The sequence below is a fragment of the Balaenoptera ricei genome, chromosome 1 (assembly GCF_028023285.1).
Source record: "Balaenoptera ricei isolate mBalRic1 chromosome 1, mBalRic1.hap2, whole genome shotgun sequence".
Lineage (NCBI taxonomy): Eukaryota > Metazoa > Chordata > Mammalia > Artiodactyla > Balaenopteridae > Balaenoptera > Balaenoptera ricei.
Window position 1 is genome coordinate 137,296,204 of NC_082639.1, and position 26,052 is coordinate 137,322,255.

The following is a 26,052-nucleotide window of genomic DNA, read 5'->3' on the forward strand; positions in this document are numbered from 1 at the left end:
TTTTTACACATGAATAAACTGAAGCTCAGAAGCTCAAGTCTGTGTAACTTGGTCAGGGTCATACAGCAGCGAGTGAGAGCAGAGCTGGGCCCAAACCCAAGCTTTTCATCCCTGGGCCCAGTGCCTGTCCCACTAGCCCACGCTAATGCCCTTAACTGGGGACGAAAGTGCCTCCAGACATGGCTCTATGGCCGGTTCTTGGGCATTTATCTATGAAAACAATGATGCATAAAATACACAAGACCTCATTTCAATAAAAAAGTCAACCTTTTCCCTAGGGCTGCCCATTCTGTGTGGCTGGTGGTAGAGATGGATTTACTCTAACAGCCGGCTTCTTACTCAGTATCCCTAGTGACCAAGGCCCTCTGTTTTCATAGTGACCAGCTAGGGTTGGGGAGAGGAAGGATGGCTCTTTATCATTTCATCCAACCAAGCAACTGGCCCACACAGATGGGATCTCAAATCTTGGCTCCATCACAAGGTGCTTCAACTAACTGAGCAAAACATATGTAACTGACTTAAATTTGGATGTTGCATTTCTTTTCTTCCCTTTCTCTAAATTTGGGAAAGGGTTTAGAGAACTTGCACCAAAAGGCAGATCGTAGAATGAAAAGGGAGTTGGCAAGGACACATGGATAATTCTAAAAGTAAATACCAAACGTTGGATAGTTGGAGGTTCAATCTGTAAAGTTTTACCAGCCATTCACTCGCATACTCAATCACTTACTGACTCAACTCATTCAATAGGTATTTATAGAGCACTTACCAAGTTCTAGACAATAATTGTAAAAACAGACACGAAGGCAAAATTGATGCAAAAAATTAGTGCTAAAAATCTGAGATGAACGTAATAGCAAAATTTTAAATAAAGACAAAATCAGTATTTCTGATTTTTTTCCTTTTGCCTTAGGCTCCAGTAAACTTGTCATGGCACTGTTATAGATCTCATTTTTATTTAAAATTTTGATCTTTTGTTTATCTTGTATTCTTTTGCATTAATTTTGATTTTTTAAAGCATTGCATTAAATATTATTTATTTTGATTACTGAGTTTTTTGGTACCCTCTTAAGTTTTGTGTTCCAGGCAAGTGCCCCTTGTTATTCCTGCTCCTGTCCAGGCATTTGTAAAAGCAGAAGGATACAAAAAAATAAATAAGACCTGTCTCTATTCTCAAGGAGTTCTCAGGCTAGTGGGAAAGACAGACAGGTAAACGCGTAATTGAAATATAATTAATTCTGTAAAGGAAATACGTGCAAGGGACAGTATTGGCACAAAGGAGAGAGGAATCCACTTTGTTGAGATGAGCAGTTGGCATCAGGGAGGAGAAGACCATTCCAGGCTGAAGAAAGCGTGTGCTCAGACGAGGAGGGATGTGATGGCAAGATGAGCCATTCATTCCAACTGGCAGGGGTGCAAAGCAAAATCATGGGAGGGGATGACAGAAGGGGAGCTCGGACGGGTAGGTAGGAGCCAGGGGCTGCAAACACTGATTGAATGAATACCTTGCATGTGCTTGGTGCTCTGAGTATCCCCACAAAGCATTACTCATAATCTGTGCTCTGAGGAACTCACTTTAATTACAGCAGACGGAGCATGTCATATGGAAAAAGAAACAATAAAACCAGGTAACTAACAAGGGGTGCAGGGACAGACCGCAAGAGGACAGTGGCTTCCAGGAAGGTGCAGTCAGTCACTCTGGACTAGGGAGGGGAGAGTACAGAGGAGATAGCCCTTCAGGTTGGCACTCAGGGAGTTAGCCAAGTCCCAAGATGTCTCATCTTCCTGGCCGCTTCCTCTCCGACTGACGCTCTGTCTGCATCTCCGTGACGGAACAGCCTCCATTCACTCTTCTTTGTGAATGCAGCCTAGGAGCCTCCTGGCTGAGAAGGAAGCACCCGCTGCAGCCCTAGTTTGGAAGGCAGCCAGAGCTCTGTGTCCCTGCAACATAATCCCAGCTGACTCCCCTTGATGGATGAACACAGCAAAATGTATAAATAACAGCAGCAATGAACCCCTCCCAGGACTGCTGTGGGATTAATGAACCCTTGAGACCCTGGCACTCCAAGCCCTGCAGAAACTAGCGCTTCAAATGCTATTATGAGCAGACTCCCAGACATGGCTCCTTTAGCACATGCTGTTAGATAATCTCTCCCGACTATTGCTGGGATCCATTAATCACTCGGTGCCTGTCTCCTAACCCACAGACTGGGAAGAGAAGGGAAGAGGATCTGCAAGGATAATGTAGGGCAGGACGTGAAGGGGGCAAGAGGCAGTCTCCAGCTGGCTGACTTTCTCTTTGAGAATAATGTGAGGATAGAACCCGGGCTCAGCCAACTTGGTTTCCCCATCTACTGGGTAGCCAGCAATAGGGCTGTTGATAAATACCCCCATTCTCTAACTGGGCACATGGTACAATTGTATTTCTCTGTCCACTTTGGAGCCAAGTGTAGCCATGTGACTTGCTTCAGCCAAGAGTATGAATGGAAGTTATTTGAAGCTGGGAGGGGGGGTGTTAAAACTAGGGCAAAATTCACTTCAATCCCTGCCCCCTACCATAACAACTGAGGAAGAATGAGTCAGTTTTGGTCTAGCCTGGGAGTCTAAATGACCAGGATAAGCAGAGACCCCCGCTGACCTGCTTTCCACATGAATGAAAAATAAACTCCTGTTCTTTTAAACTACTGAGATTTGGGAGATTTATATACCTATATAACATAGGTAAGCCTGGCTGATTCAGGGCAAGTTATCCAACTCCTTGAAGGCTCTGTTCCCTCACTTGCAAAATGTGGATAATCATATCTATCTATAGAGTTATTGCAAGATTTATAAAGAGAATTCATGTAAAATCATTAGCAAGTTCTCAGCCCATTATAAGTGCTCAATCATTCTTAGCTCAGTGGTTTTTATTATTATTGTCATATTGTTATCACATTTGCTCTTACATCTCTCTTCTTAGCTGCTGCCTTTCCCCCAGTTTCTGCAGCTCCTTGCTATCCCTGATGGAGGCGTTTGTCCTCCACGTGTAGACTGAGCCCTACTCTCAGGCTCTAAGACCAGGTCCAACTGAGGTAGGAGGGTTTGAAGCTCCTCTAATCCAACCTTCTGAGGATGGTACCAAGTTATCCCTCCCCACAGAGCTGCCCTTCTGTGCTTGGATTCCAATAACTGGGCCGCTGCTAACTGCCCTCCCCCATACTGTACCCTGAAAATCGTAACTGGATTCTCATGTTATTTCCAAGGTCTGATGTCTGCCCTGGTAACCTTCTTGGTATCTTATGTTAACATCTGGCTCTGCCATACCCATAGCTGGGGGCTTTGCCCCTGAAACCTGCTGGGGCCTCGTCTTCTGCAGACATTCCTGGTTCAGAGTCCTTGTCATGCTCTGGTCGCTCTGTGGCTGTGCGCTGACCCCTGGCTGCTGAGCCTCTAACAAACTGTGGCTATAGCTTCTTTGGTTTGCTTTCCAGAGCAGCTTTATTTTTTTTTTTCCGGCAGTTGCAGCTGTGTCTCTTATCTACTCACTATCTTTTCTAGAGTGTGTGAATGAACTATGACTTGTTCATGCTCATACTTCCAAAGCTGGGCATTCAGTAGGTGCTCAGAAAAACATCTGTTGAATGGTGAATGAATGAATGAATGATGAATGAATGAATAAAAGGTATCATGGAGTCATCGACCCTGAATGCCGGGAATGATATTAAAGCCCATCTAGTCTCTTCTCTTTTTCAGATTTAAAAACTGAAGTCCAGAACCACATAATCCCCTTAGAGGCAAACTGGACCCAGTAACCACATGCCCCAATCAGGGAAGACAAAGGGAACACGCACCCTGCCTCGGATTCCCCCATACCAGGGTGGCCAGAGGGACACAAAATCCCTTACTATTCTTCAGGACCAGGAGTAAATGTAATCTACTAATAGGTGACTATGCAAGAAGGTTTTCTTTCCTTTAAAAAAAGAAGAAAGTGCAAAACAAAAATAGAAAATAAGTCAGTATGACAACAGGGGAATTAACTAGGGAAATATTTTTCTTTTTTTTTCTCAGCTCATTACAGTATACAAAGGGGAGACGTGGGGACTTCCCTGGTGGTGCAGTGGTTAAGAATCCTCCTGTTAATGCAGGGCACACGGGTTCGATCCCTGGTCCAGGAAGATCCCACATGCCACGGAGCAACTAAGCCCACACGCCACCACTACTGAAACCCACATACCGCAACTATTGAAGGCTGCGCGCTCTAGGGCCCGTGCTCCGCAACAAGAGAAGCCACCACAATGAGAAGCCCGCCCACCGCAACGAAGAGTAGCCCCCGCTCTCTGCAACTAGAGAAAGCCCACGCACAGCAACGAAGACCCAATGCAGTCTAAAATAACTAACTAACTAACTAACTAAATAAATAAATAAATAGGGAGATGTGTTTGAATATACAAGGCAGATACTGAATAGGGGAAGAGGGAAATGACCTTGGCTTCCTACTCACTGACCAACATGCAAGCCCCCAGAGCTACAGCTGGCCTCCCAGCCTTTGCTCTGCCGGGGCACCCTCCCTGCCTGCCTTCTGCACCTCCCCAGGTCTCACCCACCTGCAAGGTTCTGCAAAAGTCTGGTCTTCTCCAGGGCACCCAACAACTCCTTCGGTGCCCATGGTCTGCTCTGTCCTCTGACATCTATATGATAGCCCCTAAGCACCCACCACTTGCTGTAGTGTGTGAATATACAATACATAGCTATTTTAAATTCCCTGGCCACTCATGTCTACAAGTCCCCTCAACTCCAATCCTCCCATTCCTGGTCCCAGTTGTTTCCAACTTGAAGGCAGAAATTTTTACTAATGCTTCCCCTCGTGACCCTTGGAGCCTTGGGCAGTGCAACCTCCATCATCAGCCCCAAGATTTGGTTGAGAGAGAAAACTCAGAAGCACAAGGCCTGTGTCTCCTGGGAAAAGAGAAGACGAGCAAGAAACAGGGAGAGAGTATCTCTGCTTGGGGGATTTTCTAGCTTCTGCCAAGATGATGAGTTCAGGAATGAGGCTGGAGCAGGGTGGAGCCTCTGGTCCCTCCAGAAGTGTCTTCCCCTGGGCTTGGATAAGACATCTGTACACACCAGATAAGGCCTCAGCCGGCAGAGATGCTCTCGGCTCACCTCTGGTCCGCACACCATCTTTGGTGGGATTCTCCTCCAGGGCTGAGCGTACCTCCCTGACTCAAGACAACCTGTATTTCCCTCCCCTGGTTTATGGTGGTAGACAGCTAAGGAGCTCCATTATCTCAGGTTATCTGGGGTCAGTGCCAGTATATGTCTGTTGCTGGTGTGATGATTAATGGCGCCCCACTGGATGACCCTCCACGTAGACAACCTGAGGGACATCTGGCTGGAGGAGTTGGCGGCTCTATCCCTTTTCCTTCTGGGGCTGTGTCAGGTGGTCTCCATGCTCACTCTGTCTCCCCATCACTCATCTGGGCAGCACTTTCCTGAGGGTCAGTCACTTTCACCCTTTACATCACCATTTCACTTTGCTATTAACCATCATTCAGTGGAGAGCATCACATGTGTTACAGATAAGGCAATTGAAGTTACCAAGGTTAAGTGATTCCCTCAAGGTCACACAGCTCAGGGCTAGATTCTGAGGAGAACCCAGGCTTTTTTTTTTTTTTCCTGTGCTCAGTCTCTAAGATTGGGAAAAAAATTTCCTGTTCATTTCAGGCTGAGTGTGATTTTAAGAGCCCAAACTTTTCCTTCTCTCCTGTCTGTTCCACATTAATGGCCAAACAAACAATTCTTTGAGGGGAGTTGGGGGGCCACTGTTTCTTCTTCTGGGAGCTTCTGGCTGCTGTTTAGTGGGTATCTACCTATGTATGGTGCTGGAAGATATATTGGTATTATCCTTGGCCATGGCAGGAAGGAAGCATTTATCCATTGTACCTCTCCAACCGGGGGTTCTCCTTTGACACCCACTGTCGAACCTCTTCTAAAGAGTATCAAGAGTGGCAGAATTTCTTTACAGGAGGGAATTAAAAGTAGCAGTCTGATTATAAGGCTAAGGGACTCATCTTGAAGTTTGAAGCATTTGTGGAGAAAGCATTTTACTTTTACTTAGTGTCTTTGTGGAATTGAGTGGAGGGTGCTGATAGAGGTAACGGAAAAGTTCAAGTTGGTTGCCTGCCCTCCAACCTAGCTCTTCACACTGTTGACTCTGTCCTTGTAAGCCAAGCCTCACACTGAGCCAGTTAACGGAGAGAGAAATAGAAAAGGCTAAAATGCCAATCTGTAGAGACCCCAATCGGATCCAACCCAAGCCAGCAGTTTGCATCTCCAAAAGCAGTGAGAAGAGAGAGACCCTTCTCATATCAGGCCCTCCTGAAATATACCAAGTGGTTTATGGGCAAGTAACTGCCATGAAAATGGAGACTAATGAAAGAAACTCAGCACCCCTGTCAGCCCAAGTTTCAGGAGTTGCAAGTTTCAGCAGCTAGCATTGTTTGATCTGCTCTCAATTCCCTTATCAACATGAGCTTCCTTTACTGGTTGAATGGAAATCAATAAAATTACATTTCAAAAGAGCCTGTCTCACAGATCCTGTCCATGGGAAGCTCAGGGTCCTCTTTGGGTTCTGTCCCCTGTTCCTTTGTGCAGAGGAGATGTGTGTGAGCATCTTCTGCATGGCAAGTAGGGCTCACAATTGTTTGTTTTCTCTTCGATAGAGAAATGTACCTGAGTTCCCCACACAGCAGTGAGGATCTTCCCAAACAGATGAAGTATAGGCAGACTATTTCACACTGATGACTCCAGAACTTGGGGCTGGCAGTAGTGCTGAATTTCTGTTATTAGACTTTATTTCTGTAGTGATTATTCACCCATAAAGCCACATGGTAGATTTGGGAAGAGTCCATCATGAGAGGGGTATCTGTTTTTCTCACATATCTCCCATCAGTGTTACTTTAGCATCTCTTAGGAGGTTTCCGTTTCCTGATGTAAAGTTTTAAAAATCTTCCCAGAGTTCTCGAGCTCCATGGTACGCTTTCTAAAGAAACAGGGAAAAGTTGAGTGTACCAATTAGATAATGTAATTTTCCAGAGTCTTCCTGGTGGGGATTGGAAATGTTATTCTGGGCCCTGTAAGAATTATGCCACTTTGATTTTTTTTTTTTTCATTCCTCTGAATTTATATATCTGTCAGTAGAGAAAAAGCAAAGGCTTCCTGGACTTTTAAAAACACTCTTCCCACCTCTTAGCTTTTGCTCTTGCTGTTATTTCCTCTTGGAATGCCTTCTTCCTTTTTAATTGACCATCAGAAACCCACCCATTATTCAATTTTTCCCTTATTACTATGGGTCTAAATTATGGTTCCCTTTCTACCTCCTAAAGCATTTCACTGTACTGTTTATTCTTATTTAATCATATATTATCTTGTATTTTTATCTGTTTCAGGTATATAATATTATCCTTCCAAGTGAAATACAAACTTTTAGAATAGCAATTATTATCAACAATAGATATTTGGATTACCTAGTATTGGTAGGAAATGTGTTATGTGGAAGAAGATATAAAGAGAAGACACAGACTCAGAAAAATAAAGCCAAAGTTGTCCAGGCCAACTTGCTCATTTTATAAGTGAGATGTGAAAGCAAATACAAAAGGAGTCTTTCACATGCCCAAGCATGTATCTAAACTGAAATACAGATTAAGCTCCATTTCAGAACTTTCTCATCTATCTCATGCTTCCCCCTCCATAAGAATTTAGCATCAAAGATTACATTCTGGAAAGAAATAGATGGCTAGAGAAGCCGAACATCTCACATTCCTTTTAGAAGCTGACTGTGAGGGTAAAATTGGGATAATTTGTGTGGACTCAGTTGACTTTGCCACTATTTCCCATTTTCCAACTCTTAGGACTGCTGTCTTCCAAAAATCTGTCCCATTTTTTTTTCGCTTTAAGTCTATGTTAGGCACACAAAATTATTGGATTGAACTGGACTGAGGTGAATTAAGCAATGGAGACAGTGTTCGTTATGGAAAGAAGGGCAGTGCACTTGATTCCCAGGCCATGGTCTAGCTAGTTAAAAAATGAACCAATGATAATAACAGATAGGGTTTATTGAGTATTCATCACATGCCAGTGTGCTAGCATTTCATATATATTCTCTCATTTATTACTCACAGTATCCCAGTGAAATAGGTGGTCTTATTGTACTGATTTTATAAATGAGGAGATCAAGGCACAGAGAGAGAAATTAAGCAGCTTGTGGTGGAGGAAGGGGAACACCAAGATGGAAAAGGAGATGCTGTCAGGGTTCTATGAGTCTTCTGTTATTGGGAGACTCTAGGGGTCTCACAGAGAGAAAAACATATTTCTCCTCCACTATAGTTTCATAGGAAAATTCACATTAGTTTAAATTCAAGGTTGAAAACAATATTCCATGGGCCAGATATCTGGTTTGGCTATACAGTGTTAAAAATAAAAAATTTTGATTTAAAATTGGGAGATGATATATAGAATTACTGATTTTTGGCTTCCCTTGAAAAGCCAGAGAACAGTTTTTGTACTGCACAAGAGGTAGCTGGAGCTGAGGAGTGATGGATACTTCAGGTATGTTCTCCAATTCCCCGTGACCCCCTCTACTTCCTACTACTCCACAACGTGGAGGTGAAGGGGTCCAGAATATGCCTCACCAAAATATGCCACTCTGACATAAGGATTATTCTGAGCTGAAGGCAATGAAGAAAAAGCAGACACAGGATGAGCTCACTGCCTGCCCCTATCTGCCTGAAAGCAGAAAAGTCCTCATTGTAAAGGTGTCTCACTCTCCCTCACTTCCCACATCAGGAAGGAGAGAACAACTTCATCACTGGAGACTAGATGACATCATCAGACTAGATGACATCATCAGACTAGATGGCACCAAGAAAGAGTCTACAAAAAAGAGTCTACAAAAACAGCTTACCAACTAAACCTTATCTTCCATTAGTTTCCTCCCATGTATTTACCTTCCCACAGGCAGGTTTACTGCCCTTAAAAGCTTAAACCCTTCTTCTTTTGTCTTGTCATTTCTCTACAAAATTATTGTTCTTCTTTCAGATGCTATCTAAGCCCCAAGTTCTAACCACCTTTTTGAGTTTCTCATCACTGAGTCCTCCCATGTGTATGCACTATTACTAGACTTTTCTCTTGTTAATCTGTCTTTTGTCTAGCTTGTCTAGTCTGGTTTGCAGAGCCCCAGCCAAGAACCTATGAGGTGAAACTGAGCAGGACCATGTGGGGCTTCTGGGCACGGAAGCCTCTCCTTGTCCTCTGTTTCTTGTTTGTAGGGAATAGACTCCAGCCTCCATGACCTTCCCTGAGTTTCAAAGGGCAGATTCTAACAGTTGCTAATCAGGGAAGGGAGGGAATGCAGAGACAAGGGAGGAGCAGCCAAGAAACAATAGTACAGCCTTGAGGCAGGGTCCTGGTTCTGCCTCAAGGGATACACGTAACATTATCTTTGAGCTCTTTACAAAACTAAACCCCCCAACAGATGGAAGATGTTAGCATTCTTAATTTCAGATTAAAGGAACCAGAGAAGCTCTTCAAGAAGACCACCTGAGGACAGATTAAAAGAACCACAGAAACTCATCAGGGTACCTGAGACCAGATTAAAGGAATGCAGGCCCTGCACGCACCTAATCTTATCAGCAACCCCACCCTTTAACTATTGCTATGAAACTCCTCACCAAATCCTCCCAGGTTGGGACACATAGTTTTTGAGAGGCACAAGCCTGCTGTGTCCCCCTTTGCCTGGCAAAGCAGTAACGCTATTCCTTTCTACTTCACCCAAAACTCTGTCTCCAAGATTCAGTTCAGCGCCGGTGCACAGAGGCTGAGATTCAGTATCAGAGGGTAGAAGGAAAAGGTTTTTCCTCCTCTCCAGAGGCCACACTTGGTTGTCATGATACCTGTCCTACTTTCCCTCCCTAATGTTGCCTGCCTGGCCCCCAGAATCATTTCAGTTTGAGATACCTACAGTGCATACCTACACAGTGTTTACCTACAGTGCTCTCTTCTGATACTCAGGGACTGATTCTACATAAGAAAAAGGACTTTGAGAGTCTTGTGAAAATCAATGATCTTTCTAAATTGGAAGGATGAATTATTGTCAAAATAACAAGGCTCATTTTCCACTGTGGGAAAATCACTGGAATAATTTCTCTAGAAAGAAACGATTTCATTATATGGAAAAATCTGCCTCTGTTCAGCAACCCTTGAATGGCAGCTTCAAACATTAGAACCTTGCCAAACCAATTTTCCCGTTTCAGATTTAACACTGCTCCATTTATCTCAGTGGGGACTAAAGACCAACTAAATTTGAAGTCATAAAGCTCAGCCTTTTTGAATGATTTTGGTCAAAACGGCTCTATTGTAAGCAGGTGAAGTGTGCTTATTTAATGTTCTTCCTTCTCAAAGAGACTAAAGAGAAATTTCTAAAATTTTCCCCAAACATTTCACCTCTGAGCGGATTATAAAGGTGGAGAATTTCAGTTGGAAAAGGGATGCATATTTCAGTGTGTTATCAGCTCTCAGAAAATAGGAGATTATAACAGAATCAGGGTTCCTCCCCCTTGCCTTTAACTAGAGTGAATGCTTCTGTGATCTCTGTAATAATGATGTTTTGCATTTATATAGCACCATTCATTCTTCCAAGGAGCTCAGAAAGCTTTATAAACATTATCTCATTAAATTCTCTCATCCTCCCTGTGAGGCAGGTAATGACAAGAGGGATTATCCCTGAGGTACAAGGTTCCCTCCGGTGGGACAGGAGTGAGATGAGCCTCCTCCCGTAATCCCAGGCCAAGTCCCCACCATGCTGGAAATAAAGCTCTGGTCTGCAGAATGCTGATGGGGTCTTGTGTGACAAACAGTGTTTCCTGGGGGGCCGTCTGGAGGGACTTCGTTCTCCACGTGTCCTTGCACGGCTTCCAGAGACTCACATACAGGGAAACCATGTCTGGGTCCTCCCATCTGGAAACTGTTTGGGGACACAGTGGACAGAGGAGGCATTCAGCGAGTATTACTGAATGCATGAATGTCACTTTAGTTTCAAGACGTCCAGCTGCACTTGGTCGTGCTCAAGTTCAAATTGTACCCAAGAGCTGATTTTTCAGAGGCTTTCCTTTACTTCTGAGACACTGGGGCACATTTACAAATGTACTAGTGGAATATCTATACCTGGTGGTGATTTTAGATGGGGGGAGAGGCCTATCTGTTTGGGATACTGAGGTAAAAATATCTTGCTGAGGGGCAAGTTGGGAGTGTGTATATGGGAAGGGGGGTCATTAACTGGACAAGTCCTGTAAATTAGCAACGATACATGGACATCCAGGGCAACTGGCTTGGCCCCAAAGGACAGGAGATGGCAGTCGGGGGGAGAAGAAACTTTAATAAGAATGGAAACTCCTGACTCTTCTGCAGTAACATTATTCCTCTAGGCTCAAGAATTCTCATTTCCATTCTGTGTCCTCACTAGAGAACAGATAGAAGAGTTAGTAAAACCCAAATAAGACATTGGGCTCGCTAGTATCTTCACATCCAACTTCTCAAGGAGTTCTCAAGGAACCAGATAATCTTTGGTCATCTCTTCTGGACCTCACCTTTATCATCTACAGAGAGTCCTTACTGGTGATTTAATTGTAGACCTCATTTAGTTCAATTCCTTACTACAGTTCAATTTAATTATTATTTATAGAGCATCTATCAAAACTAAAAGCCAAACAGGTGAAGTGACTTGGTCAAGATCACATCATTAGTTACATCATTGAAAAAATAAGAATAAATCAACTCACTGGAATTAATGTTGCTATTTTTCATGGGACACAGTTAAAGGTCATATTAAGCATGGTGTGCATTCATGCTAATGAAATACAGTTGTGATTTTTAGGAAGCATGTTTTTGTTTGTCTTCCAGGCCTTGGGCATGAGCATAGAGTATATGCTGGAAGCAGGGCATGGTGGCTGTTGGAACTGAAGTTTTAAAAGATTATGAGGGTCTAAGAATATAGGTTAAAATGAATAAAGATGCATTTTAAAAGAAGTATGGACTCTGCACTTAGTAATTAGGTCAGCCATACAAGGACAGAATATGCGTTTCATATGATCCATGTGACACTGGATTTCAGTAAAGTGTATCATTCACCCTAAGGAAGACACTCAAGCAGCCAAGGCCTGAATAAGACCCCATTAATCCAGGAAACAACTGCTCAGTGACATATCTGAATCACTGTCACTCTGTAACCAATCCCAAGATCCCCAAGTCTTTACATTTTCTGGAATGTTCTAATGAACAGGAAGCTCCAGGAGGGCAGACATGCAGCACAGGAAATGCTGTTGGGCAGAGAGGAGATGCTCCCTTAACCCTAATACTCTTTGCACTCCTAGGTGTCTCCTGCTTTAGAGGAGCCAAAGGACTTCTCTAAGGTCACACATTAGGAAGTGGGGAAGTAGGACTGGAGGACCGGACTCCAGTCCAGGACTCTTCCCTTGACTTGTGGGAGGGGACCCTCTCTCCCCCTAGAGATGAGAGAAGGCCGGGGGAGTCATGGAGCAGGACTCAGGGAGAGCAGTCCCCCTCCAGCCTGTGCACTACGGCCTGGCAGCAGGTGCATCAGATGACAGGAAGAGTCTCAATTTGGCCAGCTGGAGTCCCAGGGATCACTGCCTCACTTTCTGGAGCTCCGGGGGTTTGCATAGCCTTAGCCCAGCCCATCACAGCAATGCCAAAGTGGCCCGACCCGCCGAGACAAACATGCCCCGTTTGCTTTCACCTCAGGTACTTAGAGGGCTCCGTGGAGCTGTCAGTGTTGCCATGGCAACAGAAGCAGGCCATTAGAGCATTACGGAGAAATGCGAAGACTTGGGGGTCGTAATTCACCTGTGCGGCTGAGCTGCGGAGAGAGAGATTAATGGGGTCTCAGCCCACGCTCAGTTGTGCCAGTGTCGTTCATTAGTGGTAATGAGACCCCGCCACCTGTGTGCCGGAGGGGGCAAGCGCGGGTGAAGACGGCCACGTCCAGAGGCCTGAGGCTAGCTCCTCACAGGGGCTGGGGTGGGACCATGGTGGGGAGACTGGAGCAGGGTCTGCAGACAGCCTGGGCTTCCTCTAAGTCCCTGTTGGGTTCGTGCGGGTCTCACAACTGTTTTCCGTCCTACCTGAAACCAGAAAACTCTCTTCCCAGATAGCATGGGACATTTGGATTCATGGTGAGAGGATGGTACTCAGGAAGGAGGCACCCCTTTAGCCTGGAGAGGTTCACCCAGGCTGGGTGACTAGGATGGTCCTCCAGGAGGGTGGAGGGTTTGGTCAGATGAGATAGTAGGACTTCATCGGTTTGACTACATCCCTACCTCTCCTGGCCTCCTTTATGTTTCTAGCATTTTACATAAGCATCATCACAGTGCTTAATAGCACAGACTCTGGAGCTGGACTCGGGTAGGAATCCCAGCTTTACTATTAGCTTGAGGGTAATAATAATAACTACCTTATAGAGGTGTTATGAGGATTACATGAGTTAATACATGTGGTATTTAGAATAATGCCTGGAATTTGGTAAGCATTAAATATATGTTCGCTATCCCTATTAGTATCGTTAGTATTATTAATATCAATCTGGACTTGTCTAATGAGATGTCTTCTAAAATAAAGGGCTTGGAGGAAGTGATCTTCCACTGTATGTGGGATAGTTCAGCAATCACACTCTCATACATCATTCTTGGCTACCAATATCTATTTGATTTAAAGGTGGTTTGGTTTAGCAGAAAGCAAGGCTTCTGTTTATGTCCACATGTGGTCTGTACCCCAAATGCTGACCTTATTGCATTGGATGGCCGTAAGCTGCAGTACAGCCAGGGCTTGCACATAAAGACATAAAGAAAGACTGCCATGTACAGTTGCATTGGTTGTGTCCTGCACAAGGATGGCCAGCTGACAGGTGAGTAGGAATTGAAGTTCAGTCCGTGTACCATTCTCCCAGCCATGCTCCCTAGTTGGGGCTAAGTCTGCCTGGAGGAAGGAGCACCTTTTCTTAAATTTCACCAAGGCACCCTATGGACTATCACCAGCCTTGTGACCTTTGAGAAGGTCACAGGAAATGCTAACCTGAACCAAAAAAAAAAAAAAGAAATATCACTCAGATGCAGGTACTGGATTAACAACTTATGCCAAGGAAACCTCTGAGTCTGTGTTTATGGTCTTGAATGAAACAATTTCTTGCATTTCCTCAATCTGACATTTCGTCACCCTCTTTCTGCTACCTTATGCAGCATTTGTTTAGATTAATTTTGCTGAGGAGGTCAAATCACTTTGACTCTATTAGAAATGACATTCAGTCTCTACATATTTACCCATATTTGTATGTGTGCAGAAATATGCCTACAAATGCAGAAACATGAAAATGTGGAAATGCCTTTTTCTCAGTTTATGTTCATCTTCAGTTTATGTTCAGCTGATTTTGATAGTCCAGTAGCTACACCTTTTAGAGGAGTCTGGTAAAAAACCACCTCTCCCTGAATTACGTCTGCAGCAAGTGGACTTTTGGTGAGGTCACACCGCCAACCCCTACTCAGAGGCACATGTGTGGGGAGGTTGTCTTGAGTCGCTGAAAAAGCCAAGGCCCTTGCCTTTGTCTCCTGGAGTTAACTGGAGTTGACCATGGCCACTATTTACATAAAAGTGAGCATTCAGTTTGGTACGTTTCTATATACTTTTGGGGGCTGAGGGGGCAGTGTGTGACTAGCATTGTTCTAGGCCTCTGGGGAGATGGTACATGGCAGAAGGAAAAGGTAAAAGCGTCAAAGAGGATTCCAGCCTGGATGCGTAATATTAAAAGCTGTGAAACTTTAATAAGCATTCAACTGCTCAAACTTTAGTTTCTTCATCTGAAAATGGGGATAATAATACTTAACAAGTGTTTGTGGGGATAAATGGTATAAAACATGTGAAAATTATGAAACCTTACATACAGTCAACAAGCAGATTCAAATTAGAGTCACCAAGAACATGTTATGTGCCATGTATTGAGCTAAGCAATACACAGAGGGAAATTATTCCTGCTCTCGACTTACTTCTGATCTGCAAAATGAGGAGGTTGTATTACATTATCTCTATAGTCCCTTTCAGCTTTAGGGCTCTTTTTTATTCTATGCCTCTCTAATGGAATAATCGTAGAATTTTAAAGATGGGAGGGATGGTGGGGAAGAAAGAAGAAATATGCATGCAACACACATAAGAACAGTTTAAAAGAAGCCAGAAAGAGACTCACACCGCATCATGAGGGCATCTTTGGAGGAAACATCTACCCCTACCCCCCACCCCCTTGCCGCTGGCCTGCCCTGGCACCTCTCTGTACAGAGCAGGGAAGTTGGAAGCCCTCTGAGGAGACTCAGCACGAAGAAGAGGGAGGAGACTTCCCTCTGAGTGGTTTGGAAAGTTTATGGATCTGCTTTTAATTGATAACATAAGTAGGTGCTCTCCAGGTTCTTGCCAAAAATGTTCTATCCTCAAACTACTTGCTGCCCAACACTAATGAAAAGATAAGAGGCAAAACATAGTGTTCCTACAATTGTGGGAAGGTCATGCCATCTACTCCTTCCTCTGTATCACTGGTCCTCAAATTGCATCAGGGTTTGTTAAAACCTAGATTCCCTGGCCCTAGCCCCAGAGTTTCTGATTCAGTTTCTGATTCTGGGAGAAGCTCAAAAATTTGCATGTCTAATAAGTTCCCAGGTGATACTGATGCTGTAGGTTCAGGGCTACACTTTGAGGAAAGACTGGTCTAAATAATACTAAGTTTATCAGCAGGTCAAGCCTAAAGCAGAACGATGCCTACTTGTAGCATATTGTTCTGATTCCTGACATATAGGGTATCTTTTACTGAATTCCCTGCTGACCCTATGTATTTTACATTGAGGAATTATACAACTAACAGCCTAAAGAAATTACCGATGTCTTCACTCTTGTGAAGATGTTGAGGATGTCAGCTGCTACGTCTCCCAATGTTCTTTTATTAAGATCGAAGAGAGAAATCTCTGTTAGTTCTCAGAAGCAGGAAAAATTTTTTGTTTTTTACAGAATGATTGGGATACTTTCCCTTTTCTGGTTCCATGACTTCATTTGGCCACAGAAAGCTCTGAGATCAACATACAGCCTATTTCTAATAAACAGACAGAAACTTACGGCACGTATTTTAGAGTACTAATTTTCCCTGTCATGTATTTTTATTCAACTTCTTTTTCCTTTTTCTTTTTTTCTCCTGTAAGCTTTCTCAAATCCTTCCTGGAATGAGGGAGGAATAAATAAATACATAAATAATGAAATAAAGAAATTGTGAAAATTACGTGCATTAGCTCTGCGGGGACAAGAAATAGCACAGTAATGGAAGTTGGTGTCACTAAACGTGTGTTGTTTGTCTGTTTTAGTGCGGTAGGTAACAAAAGTGATTTACCCAAGATCCACCAGCTCTACGCTAGAGACCTGGCACTAAAGGATAAATCTCCTTGCTCCAGTGACAGAGACCTTTTTCTAGTCTTTCCTGCTTCCTGTAAATAAAGCGTCGAGATAACTGGACTCCTGCCTTGGTGTTTGGTGTCAAGTTATCCAGCCTGAGAAATCAATAAAGTGAGTTTGCTTCAAGCCCAGTCACTCCCACTCCCAAAGGAAATAGTAAGGAGTCAGCAAGAATTTATAAAAACTTTAAAAGATAGTCTAATCATTAATAAAAAAATTTTTTTCCACCTGGGAGAGGGTTGATCTGATCACTCCTCCCACCGCTCAGCAGTCACCGCAGCAGTGATTACATTGACACCAGTACGGGCAAGAAGTGTTAGATTTTTACAGAATCCTGAAAATGGAACTGGGAAGAATTCAGACTGGAAATCACAGGGGTGATGTAGCGTGAGTCTAACGGTTTAGTAACAGCCATTGCTGACGTCGCCCCCATCGCGGGGGTTAATCTGCTTGGCAGTCCGTGTGGATCACTCTGGACTTACCATCCATGAGTGGTGAGGTATGGGGATCCCTCTGACCAACCCAGCACCTCTCCACCCCTTCTAGGAGCCCCTCCTCTGGTCTCCCACCACAGCCGGTGCCCTGCACTCATCGCACAGTACTGAAGTTATCTATTCTGGTGTCTGTTTGTCTAGACTACAGACTCCTTCAGGGGACAGACAGCCAGAGAAGATTCCAGCAGGGTCAGCACAGAGGACAAAGCCCCCTTTTATTTTTAAAGTAAACAGAATAAAGGAGCATATTCCAAAGCTTTTCACCTTGCCATGTGGTTTGGGGGATGATACACCAGCGCTGATTATCTCTTGCTCCCAACATGAGGACCTAGGGGACCCTGACCACCTTGACCATCTTGGTTGAAGAAGCCAAACTGGAGGGGGTAGGAGAGGGGAGATTAGGACACTGCAGCTCTTCCCCACTTCCCTGCTGCCCTCTCCTAATGAATTCTTCAAACAGCATCCAGAGGAGGCAGTGGGCCAGGGTGGGCCAGCCCACTAACCAGCTGCATTAATCACTCTCCATCCCTGCAGCCCGGCTGAGACAGATGGCCCTTCAGCCGGTCAATGCTCAGGTGTGCGTCTCTAATCATAAGCTTAATTCAGCACTTCTTGATCTTCACAAGAGCTCTCTCCTCTCCCAGTACCTGACTAGCCCTGTGAGGTCACAGTTACATCGAAGACCTGACCTGGGGTTCCCAGGAGCTCTGGGTTGGAGAAATGGGTTGGCCTTGGCACTCCTTTTGCAGTTAGGACGTCTCCGGCTAGAAAAGGTCACCCAAGATCACAGGAGGAAGGTACGGCAGTAGTGAAAAAAAACCCACAACACTCCTCTGTGCCCGATGCTATCTGGCTGCCCAGAGAGAAGGAGAGGGAGTTAGAGACAGACTGTCTGACTCCACTGTGCTCCATTTTTTTTGAGAAGCTCTGTTTATGCCATCCTCTTCCCTCCTCTTCCTTTAAGTCCCATTTGTCCTTAGAGAACCAGTCTGTTTTGTGCACAACTGATAGACTGATTCTGTTTTCAGTGGGGCTTTCAAAGGCAGTTCCCATGCACCACCCGTTTATGTGCCACAGCCCCCCAAGTCCCTGGCGCCCTCATTCTGTCACCCTCAGCTGTGATGCCAACCGGGGGACATGACCACCTATGACTCAGATCATACCTATAAGTGTCTGGAGGAGAAGCAGACAGAGATACAAAAAATGTGGCTTCTGCCCTCAAAGAGTTTACAGCCTTGAGGGGAGAAGAAACATACACAAGTTAAACACCCAGAGAGAAGAGCCTGACAAGGTATAATTAATGGCTTGGCTTGGATTTCACCTTTTTTCTTTCTCCAGTGTACCAAATGGAGGAAGTGTAGGTGAAGGGTAGAATGACAAAATGGCAGGCAACACAGGGAGGGAGGATAATAGCTCATTCTCAGGTTGGGCAGCCAGACCTCACATCTTAAAGAACTGTCTGTACATCAATAGTAAATCCAACAAAAATCATAGACTTTAGAGTCAGATAGACTTGCTTTGCATCCCAGCTTTTCCATTTATTAGCTGTCTGGCCTCAAGAAAGTTATTTAATTTCCGAATTTCAATTTTCTTATCTACAAAATGACTCTAATAATATCTATCTCATTGTGGAGAGATTTATATGACTCAAGGAGGTCAAGTGTCTAGAACTGTGCCTTGGTCAATACTGGCCCCTTATAAAACACCATTTCCTTCATTTATTTTCTTAGTCATTCAACAAATATATAAAGAGCATCTGTTACATACTAGACATTGTCCTAGGCCTGGCATACATCAAGGGTGAACGAAAAACACAGAGTCCTTGTCACCAAGAACATGGTATTGAGGCCAGGGAGATAAGCAAATGGGCAATTATAATTCTGTCTGTTTAATACAAGGATGAAGGAAGCACAGATGGTGTCATAGGAGACCAGAGGAGATATCCCTATTTCATTCTTTAAATTTCTTTCCCCATCCCCTTAGTCACTTGCATTTTTTTCCCTTCTTCCTCCTTCTAAGATTATCTGGCCAATTGATTTTTTTTTTTTTCCTTTTGCTGATAAATCTTTAGTGCTCTAAGGAATTGCTGGTCACTTCATGTGCCCAGCCAGCAAGCATGACAGCTTTCTCATCTTTCAGAGTTTCTTTCCTCCCTGACTGGTTGTCTTCACCATTTTTCAAAAGCAGGCTTAACCCCTTGATCGCTCTCCGCTGTCTGGCCCAGCTATCTCTCACGAGAGTTGGCAGGAGAGATCTGGTGTTGGGAAGGGTTAGCCAGAGCTCTGGATAGAAAAAGCCTTGATATTGAGCTGAGCGAAAGAAGAGGCAGAAGCAGATTGTAAGCTCTTTGCTTCATCCACTCTTTCGTTCTTAAACAGACAATAATTTATTTGAAGTGGGCTGAGATTTATTTCATGACTTACAGGACTGGAGATTCGGGGGCAATAAAAGTTTGTCAGACTATTCAGACCTGTCATCTTCTGAGTGCCTTCTTCAGGCACCAAGGTCTCCTTAACTACCTAGATAAGTCTCCCAGATGACTGCTGGGTCGTCTGTCAAGGGAATAGTCTGTTTTCTTCTGGGCTGCCAAGCAGGGCTCTGTGGGCCAGCCGGGGCCTGCAAGGATGGATGCCTAAAAGAAGGCAAACGCGGGGCATAAATGAAAAATATGATCTACTGTGTTGCACGTGTTCCTCCAAGTTCAAAGGGCTGTGGTCATCGCGAGGAAGCGAGGTGGTGAGATGTACTTGAAAGAGACCTGGACTTGAATTCAGAAGCCCCCGAATTGTAATTCTGTCACTTTGGGCAAATGCTTCAACCTCTCTGTGCCTCAGCTTTCTCTCCTGTAAACTGAGGCGGGGGACTCCTAGGACCCCTAGGAATGGCTACAAGCTGGCAGAATTCCTGAACTTGACTTACAGATGTATTGCAGACCCTTGTTCACAGTGGTCATAGTGATGATCTGCCCAAGCCCCACTGCTCCCCCAGCTTCTCTGAGCCTTTACTTCTCTGCGCTCAGTTCTCTTCTGCGGACAGCCCTTGGACCACTGGTGCTACCGGGGAGTTTACGTCCATCACCTCATCTCCCTCGGGCTCTTAGCCAATGCCTGATGTATGTTGCAGTGTGAGAACCCTAGCAACATCGTCTCAAGGCTGCACAGACTCTGAGATGTCCTGCACTCTCCAGAGCATCTCTGCAGGATCAGGCTGAGCCTGGGACTGTGCCTGGAATGCCACCTTTGCTTGGCTTCTTCCTTCTCCCCGTCCTCCTTCCCTCTCGCTCACACTAGGTTCTCCTGAACCACTTTCACATGATTCCTCGTCCTGGGGTCTGCCTCTGGGGAAACTACCCTATGTCACTTTTCAAATCTGAAAAGCTACTAGAGTATATTCTGTTAATAAAATATCTACCTATCCTTTTTCTTCCTGTTCCCTCCTTTCTATATCTCCAGGATTGCTGGCCTATATGTAAACTTTCCTTTGGCCAACGGTGGAGAATTGTTGAGACCGAGTGGTTTTAGGTGGTAGGTGAAACACCAAACTTGCAATGGCTCCAGTGAAAAGGGCATTTCCTGCAAGATGGAGGCTATCTTCTTTAATTCCTAAAGGCCTAGAAGAACTCTCTGTCACTACAGCTCTGCCAAGCATTTATGCAATCCTATAGTTAACATCGAAGCTTGTTGTGACTACAAGATACATGGAAGTCTAATGAGATGGGTATTTTTTCTTTCTTTTTTTTTTTTTATGAGTTTAGAACTCAAATCTTTATTTGCACTGTAAAGGTGAAGAAAAATGATTAGTAATCATGTACATGATGCGACAGGACTGGTTCTTATCATACAGAGCAACATATAAGTACTTTTACCACCTACTTTTGCAGTTTCGACTTTACAACAGCATACCTGAATATACTTCCCCAATACATGCATGACTAGTATTCTTTAAATTCCAAGGAGAGTACTGTATCATGCCTAAGTAGGATGGGTCCTTCTTTAAAAAATGGTAAAGACTGGAAACATTTCTCCAAATTCTGAGCAACCACAGAACTCAGTGGTCCCCTAAGGCACCTCTTCTTTTCTAACCTATATTGTGCTTGTTATGGGCACATCTTATCTTCCAGACTAGACTGGATGCTCTTTATGGGCATAATTCTCATCTGATGAATACTTTGGCACCAAGCACTCTGTCTCACAGTAGTCAGAACTCAGTAGACATTGTCTGGAAGAACAGAAATGGATGTGAAGGACAGTATAACCTGGCAGGGTCATCAGTAATGGAGTTAATCACACCTAGGTTCAAATTGAGCTCTGGACCTCATCTGCTGGGCAGACAGGTGTAAATTAATTTAACCTCTTTGTAACCCTGTTTTCTCACCTGTAAAACTGAGATGCTACTAATTAACTACTTTATGAGATTTTCCTAAGGTGAGTGAGGTACTATACGAGGAATTATGAACATTTCAAACACACTGCAGCCAATTAACTAAAACTGACTGCTGTTGAGCCCAGTCAGCTCTGTAGACAGAGAGAGGACAACAGAGGCTCTCAGACCTGCAGCCACGATACCTCCCTGGGAAGGGCCAAGGAGCTTTGCTGTCTGCACAAGGTTTTCCTTAGATTGCAGCTCACCCTAGAAATTTTAGAAGCCTTTGTCGTTTCTGTTTTCAAGAAACCCTGTGAAGTCTTATTACTCTCTAACAAGTGAATCTAATCAGTAAACTTTCGGGGAGAGTACACATTGCTATGGAAATGTACTGTATGATAAAGATGACGCTACAGATCAATGGGGAGATGATAGATTGCTCAGAAGATGGTGTTGAAAAACTAGCAGATTTCAGGAACTTATTGGACTTAGACATTTGCCACAGATATCTTTCTGGAGAAAAACACGGCTGGATTCCTTTAAATGAACATCACGCACAGAGTACAACATGGACAGATTAAAAAAGTAAATGCAACGATTACTAGAAGGTTAATAGAAGAAAATGTAAGAGAATCACTTTGTGACGCTGGGGTGGGGAGAGACTTCTTAAAACTTCAAAAGCCTAAAGTATAAGGTAAAACAGTTGAATCTGATTGAAAATTAAGGATCTGCAGACAATGTGGATAAAACTGACAGATTATATTGGAAGGGAATATTTGTAATGTCTAAAATTGGCAATGAACTGATATATAGACTGTATAAGGACCGCCTATAAGTCAATAACAAAAAGGCAGATAATCTAACAGAAAAATGGGCAAAGGATCAGAATAGAAAATAAAAAGAAGATTAAACCCCAAAGCATGATAAGCATAAGAGCTGCTCAAACACATTAATAATCAGAAATGCGCAAAATAAAAGAATGAGACACCAGTTTAAAACGTGGGAGTGGCAAAAATTAGAAAGCTGGATGACACCAAGCGTTGCCAGGGATGTGGGCAACTGTCATGCCCTTAGGTGGGAGTATGGTTTGGTGCAGGCATTCTAGGCAGCAAGCTGGCAATCCTCAGTCACCCTGAGTACACAAAACCTAGGATCCAGCAAATCTGCTCCTGGGCATAGATCCCAAAGAACCCTCCCATAGATCAACAAAGAGGCATGCCCTGGGCTCCTCCTCATAGCACTGTTTGCTAGACAGTGTGGTGGTGGTTCTCTGAGTTTCCATCATGGGGGATGGATAAGCCAAACACTGCCTGGAGAGTGTTGCAGCAAGAGGAAGCTATAGACTGGAGGTACACATAGTAACACAGATGGAGCTTTCAAACTTCGTGTGAAGTAGAGAAAGTAAAAACTTGAATCATATCTGCAGCTCAATTTGACTTCCATAAATATAAAATACTAATGAATGACACACATCATTTGCAAGAACATATACATACATCAAACACATTAGAATCATTTCTTATGCAGGTAAGAGAATGGGAGTGGGGGATGAGGATAAAAGGCAATAAATCGATAAAAAGGAGGGAAAAAAATCCCACTGTGAATGGGGTCCATGTTTCCTCTCCTTTTTCAGTGGCTGCTGAGGTTGAAGCGGTTTGGGGGATCTTTCAACAGTCTTTGGTTGAAGAGATTTGAGTGTTTTAGAAAAATGGTAGGTGGACATAGTTATAGTATCATCTAAGGTGTCATCCTCAGGGGGTACCTTGAAGATGTCCCCATACTCTTGGACTTGGCTTTTACCTTGCAGGTATAGAGATAGTCTCTGTCACTGGCCAAGTGACACTGGATCCTGGGGGCCGGCTGGTGTTAACTGAGATGCATGTGAGACAGAGGTAAATGTCAGAAGGCCAACTGATTAAGTTACAATGAGAGGTAATTCTCATACAACCAAAGCACTAAATGCTGCCTGATTAGTACATTCTCTCCCTGTAGTCAAACTACATGAGAAGCCAACTCCTAATCAGAAGGTTTCTTTGATGGGAACAGAGATACATAAAGCAAAAGGAATTTAAATGATTTTATAAAAAATCACTCGACTGAGGGATTGTCCCGTGACAGGGATAGTCTTGCTAATGAGAACATATGGAATTTGGGTACATATTTTAACACCTAATTAGATGCAGCCAAGTGAAAGGAAAATAGGCTGGAGATTGAGATCTAAACAATTTTGAACCTAAGCAGAAGTTTGATTCCAGACAAATAATATAACCAACCACCTTAGGAAAAAACCTATCTTAGGAAAAAACCTATCTCTAACAAAACTGCCCTGGTCTCTGCAGACTGGGATAAAAGTAAAGAAGGCTTCTCACACCTGGCAATGTTGATTTTTACCTGAGCCCTGTGATCCTGGAAAACAGTGAAGGTAAGAAATGCCTGCAACATTTCCTGTTCCGAGAAAGAACCACCTTCTGCAGGTGACTGAGATATGACTCATGAATGCCTTCCCCCCACCTGTTTACATACAGACCCTCTAGATTCCCATTCTTTGCCTCATAAGTGTTTAACTGAATCGCTTATCCTCACTAATCAATTGGAACAAAAGGCTTGCTAACCAAGTTCCCTCCTTCCCCCAGATCGCTGAACTTTGGGTCAGCATACAGTAACTCCGTCATAGCCCCTCCTAAGAATAAGCTGGCCTCAGGGTCATTCTCTGCTCAACTGTCCCATCCTGCCACCTTTCACCCCACCTCCTCACATCCGGTTCTTTCTCGTCTTGTTTACTCCTCCCTGTAAAAGGAAAGCTCTCCTTGCCTCCTCTGGGGTTGCTTGTAGGTCTGCAGTTAGAGCGCTCTTCCTGCTGCAGGAGTCTCATTCCCTACCCTTAAACTAATCCTTTTTAATAAGGTCTTTCCTTACCAAGTTGGGATTGACGTCTGGCAGGAAAGGAGAGGGGGAGGGAGAAAGGACAAGATTCCTGAGTGCTCACTTTGAGTCTGATGCCTCAGTGGAGTTTTCCCTTTATGTGGGCAACATTATTACACCTCTTTGTCACCCAGCCTGCTTAAGGCTCCTGCTTGTCCTGGAAACCCAGCCGCCCAGCTGCTCTTGCCCAGCTTCTACTTTAAAGGTCACCCTTTGAGAGGGTGTGGGGAAAAAAAGGGAACCCTCCTACACTGTTGGTAGAAATGTAAATTGGTGCAACTATGGAAAACAGTATGGAGGTTCCTTTAAAAATTAAAAATAGAGTTACCATATAATCCAGCAATACCACTCCTGGGCATATATCCAGAAAAGAAGAAAACTCTAATTTGAAAAGATACATGCACCCCTATGTTCATAGCAGCACTATTAACAATAGCCAAGACATGGAAGCACCCTAAATGTCCATCGACAGATGAATGGATAAAGAAGATGTGGCATATGTATACAATGGAATACTACTCAGCCATAAAAAAGAATGAAATATTGCTACTTGCAACAACATGGATGGACCTAGAGAATATCACACTAAGTGAAATAAGTCAGATCGAGAAAGACAAATATTATATGATATCACTTATATGTGGAATCTAAAATAACAAATGATTTTATTTACAAAACAGAAACAGACTCACAGACATGGAAAAGAGGATTATGGTTACCAAAGGAGAAAGAGGGGGCAGGGATAAATTAGGGGTATGGGGTTAACAGGTACACACTACTATATATACAATAGATAAACAACAGGATTTATTGTATAGTACATGGAACTATATTCAATATCTTATAATAACCTATAATGGAAAAGAACCTAAAAAAAAAAGTATATATATATATAACTGTGTGTAAGCCTGAAAATAACACAATATTGTAGAGCAACTATAATTCAATTTTTAGAAAGTCACTCTTAGATGTTTCTGTTGAAAATCCTCTCCTCCCTCCTTTCCCTTTGCTTAGTTCTTCACGGATACTTTTCTTTTTTTAATTTAAGAAGTTGCAGGGCTTCCCTGGTGGCGCAGTGGTTGAGAATCTGCCTGCCAATGCAGGGGACACGGGTTCGAGCCCTGGTCTGGGAAGATCCCACATGCCGCGGAGCAGCTAGGCCCGTGAGCCACAACTACTGAGCCTGCGCGTCTGGAGCCTGTGCTCCGCAACAAGAGAGGCCGCGATAGTGAGAGGCCCGCGCACCGCGATGAAGAGTGGCCCCTGCTCTCCGCAACTGGAGAGAGCCCTCGCACAGAGACGAGGACCCAACATAGCCAAAAATAAATAAATAAATAAATAAATTTAAAAAAAAAAGTTGCAGAGTAACTTAACTGGGTCCTGCATTTGGGAAGAAAGAGACTTGTGGTCATCAGGGGATCTTTATTTTGTCATGTTGGTGTGAACTGATGTCCACACTGGCCCCTTTTCTAAGGTGTATTTTTTGCTCTTCAAGCACCTATCCTAGTCTCCATTCCCTTCCCTTCTTTCTTCTTGTCCTGACCCATTAAGAAATGAATTAATTGGTTCACTAACTACACAAGCATATATAGAACACTGTCTATATCTCGGGATAGTTCCAGGCACTGGAAACACAGAGACGCACAGGCCCTGCCACTGAGAAGCTCCCAGAGAGCAGGGGAGACAGACATATAAAGTAATATAGCACAACACAACTCATCCTGTAATAGAGATATGAAAAAATAATAAA

At 43.8% G+C, this 26,052-nt stretch overlaps 1 long non-coding RNA gene across 1 annotated transcript in view; it reads left to right on the forward strand.

Annotated features, from left to right (window-relative positions):
• The window catches only part of LOC132373580 (uncharacterized), a 421,816-nt gene extending 398,026 nt beyond the window's left edge, over positions 1–23,790 (forward strand). Inside the window, exon 5 of the long non-coding RNA XR_009505461.1 lies at positions 23,720–23,790. This is a non-coding gene — a long non-coding RNA (uncharacterized LOC132373580). The remainder of the gene's footprint in view (positions 1–23,719) is intronic.
• The last annotated feature ends 2,262 nt before the right edge of the window (positions 23,791–26,052 follow it).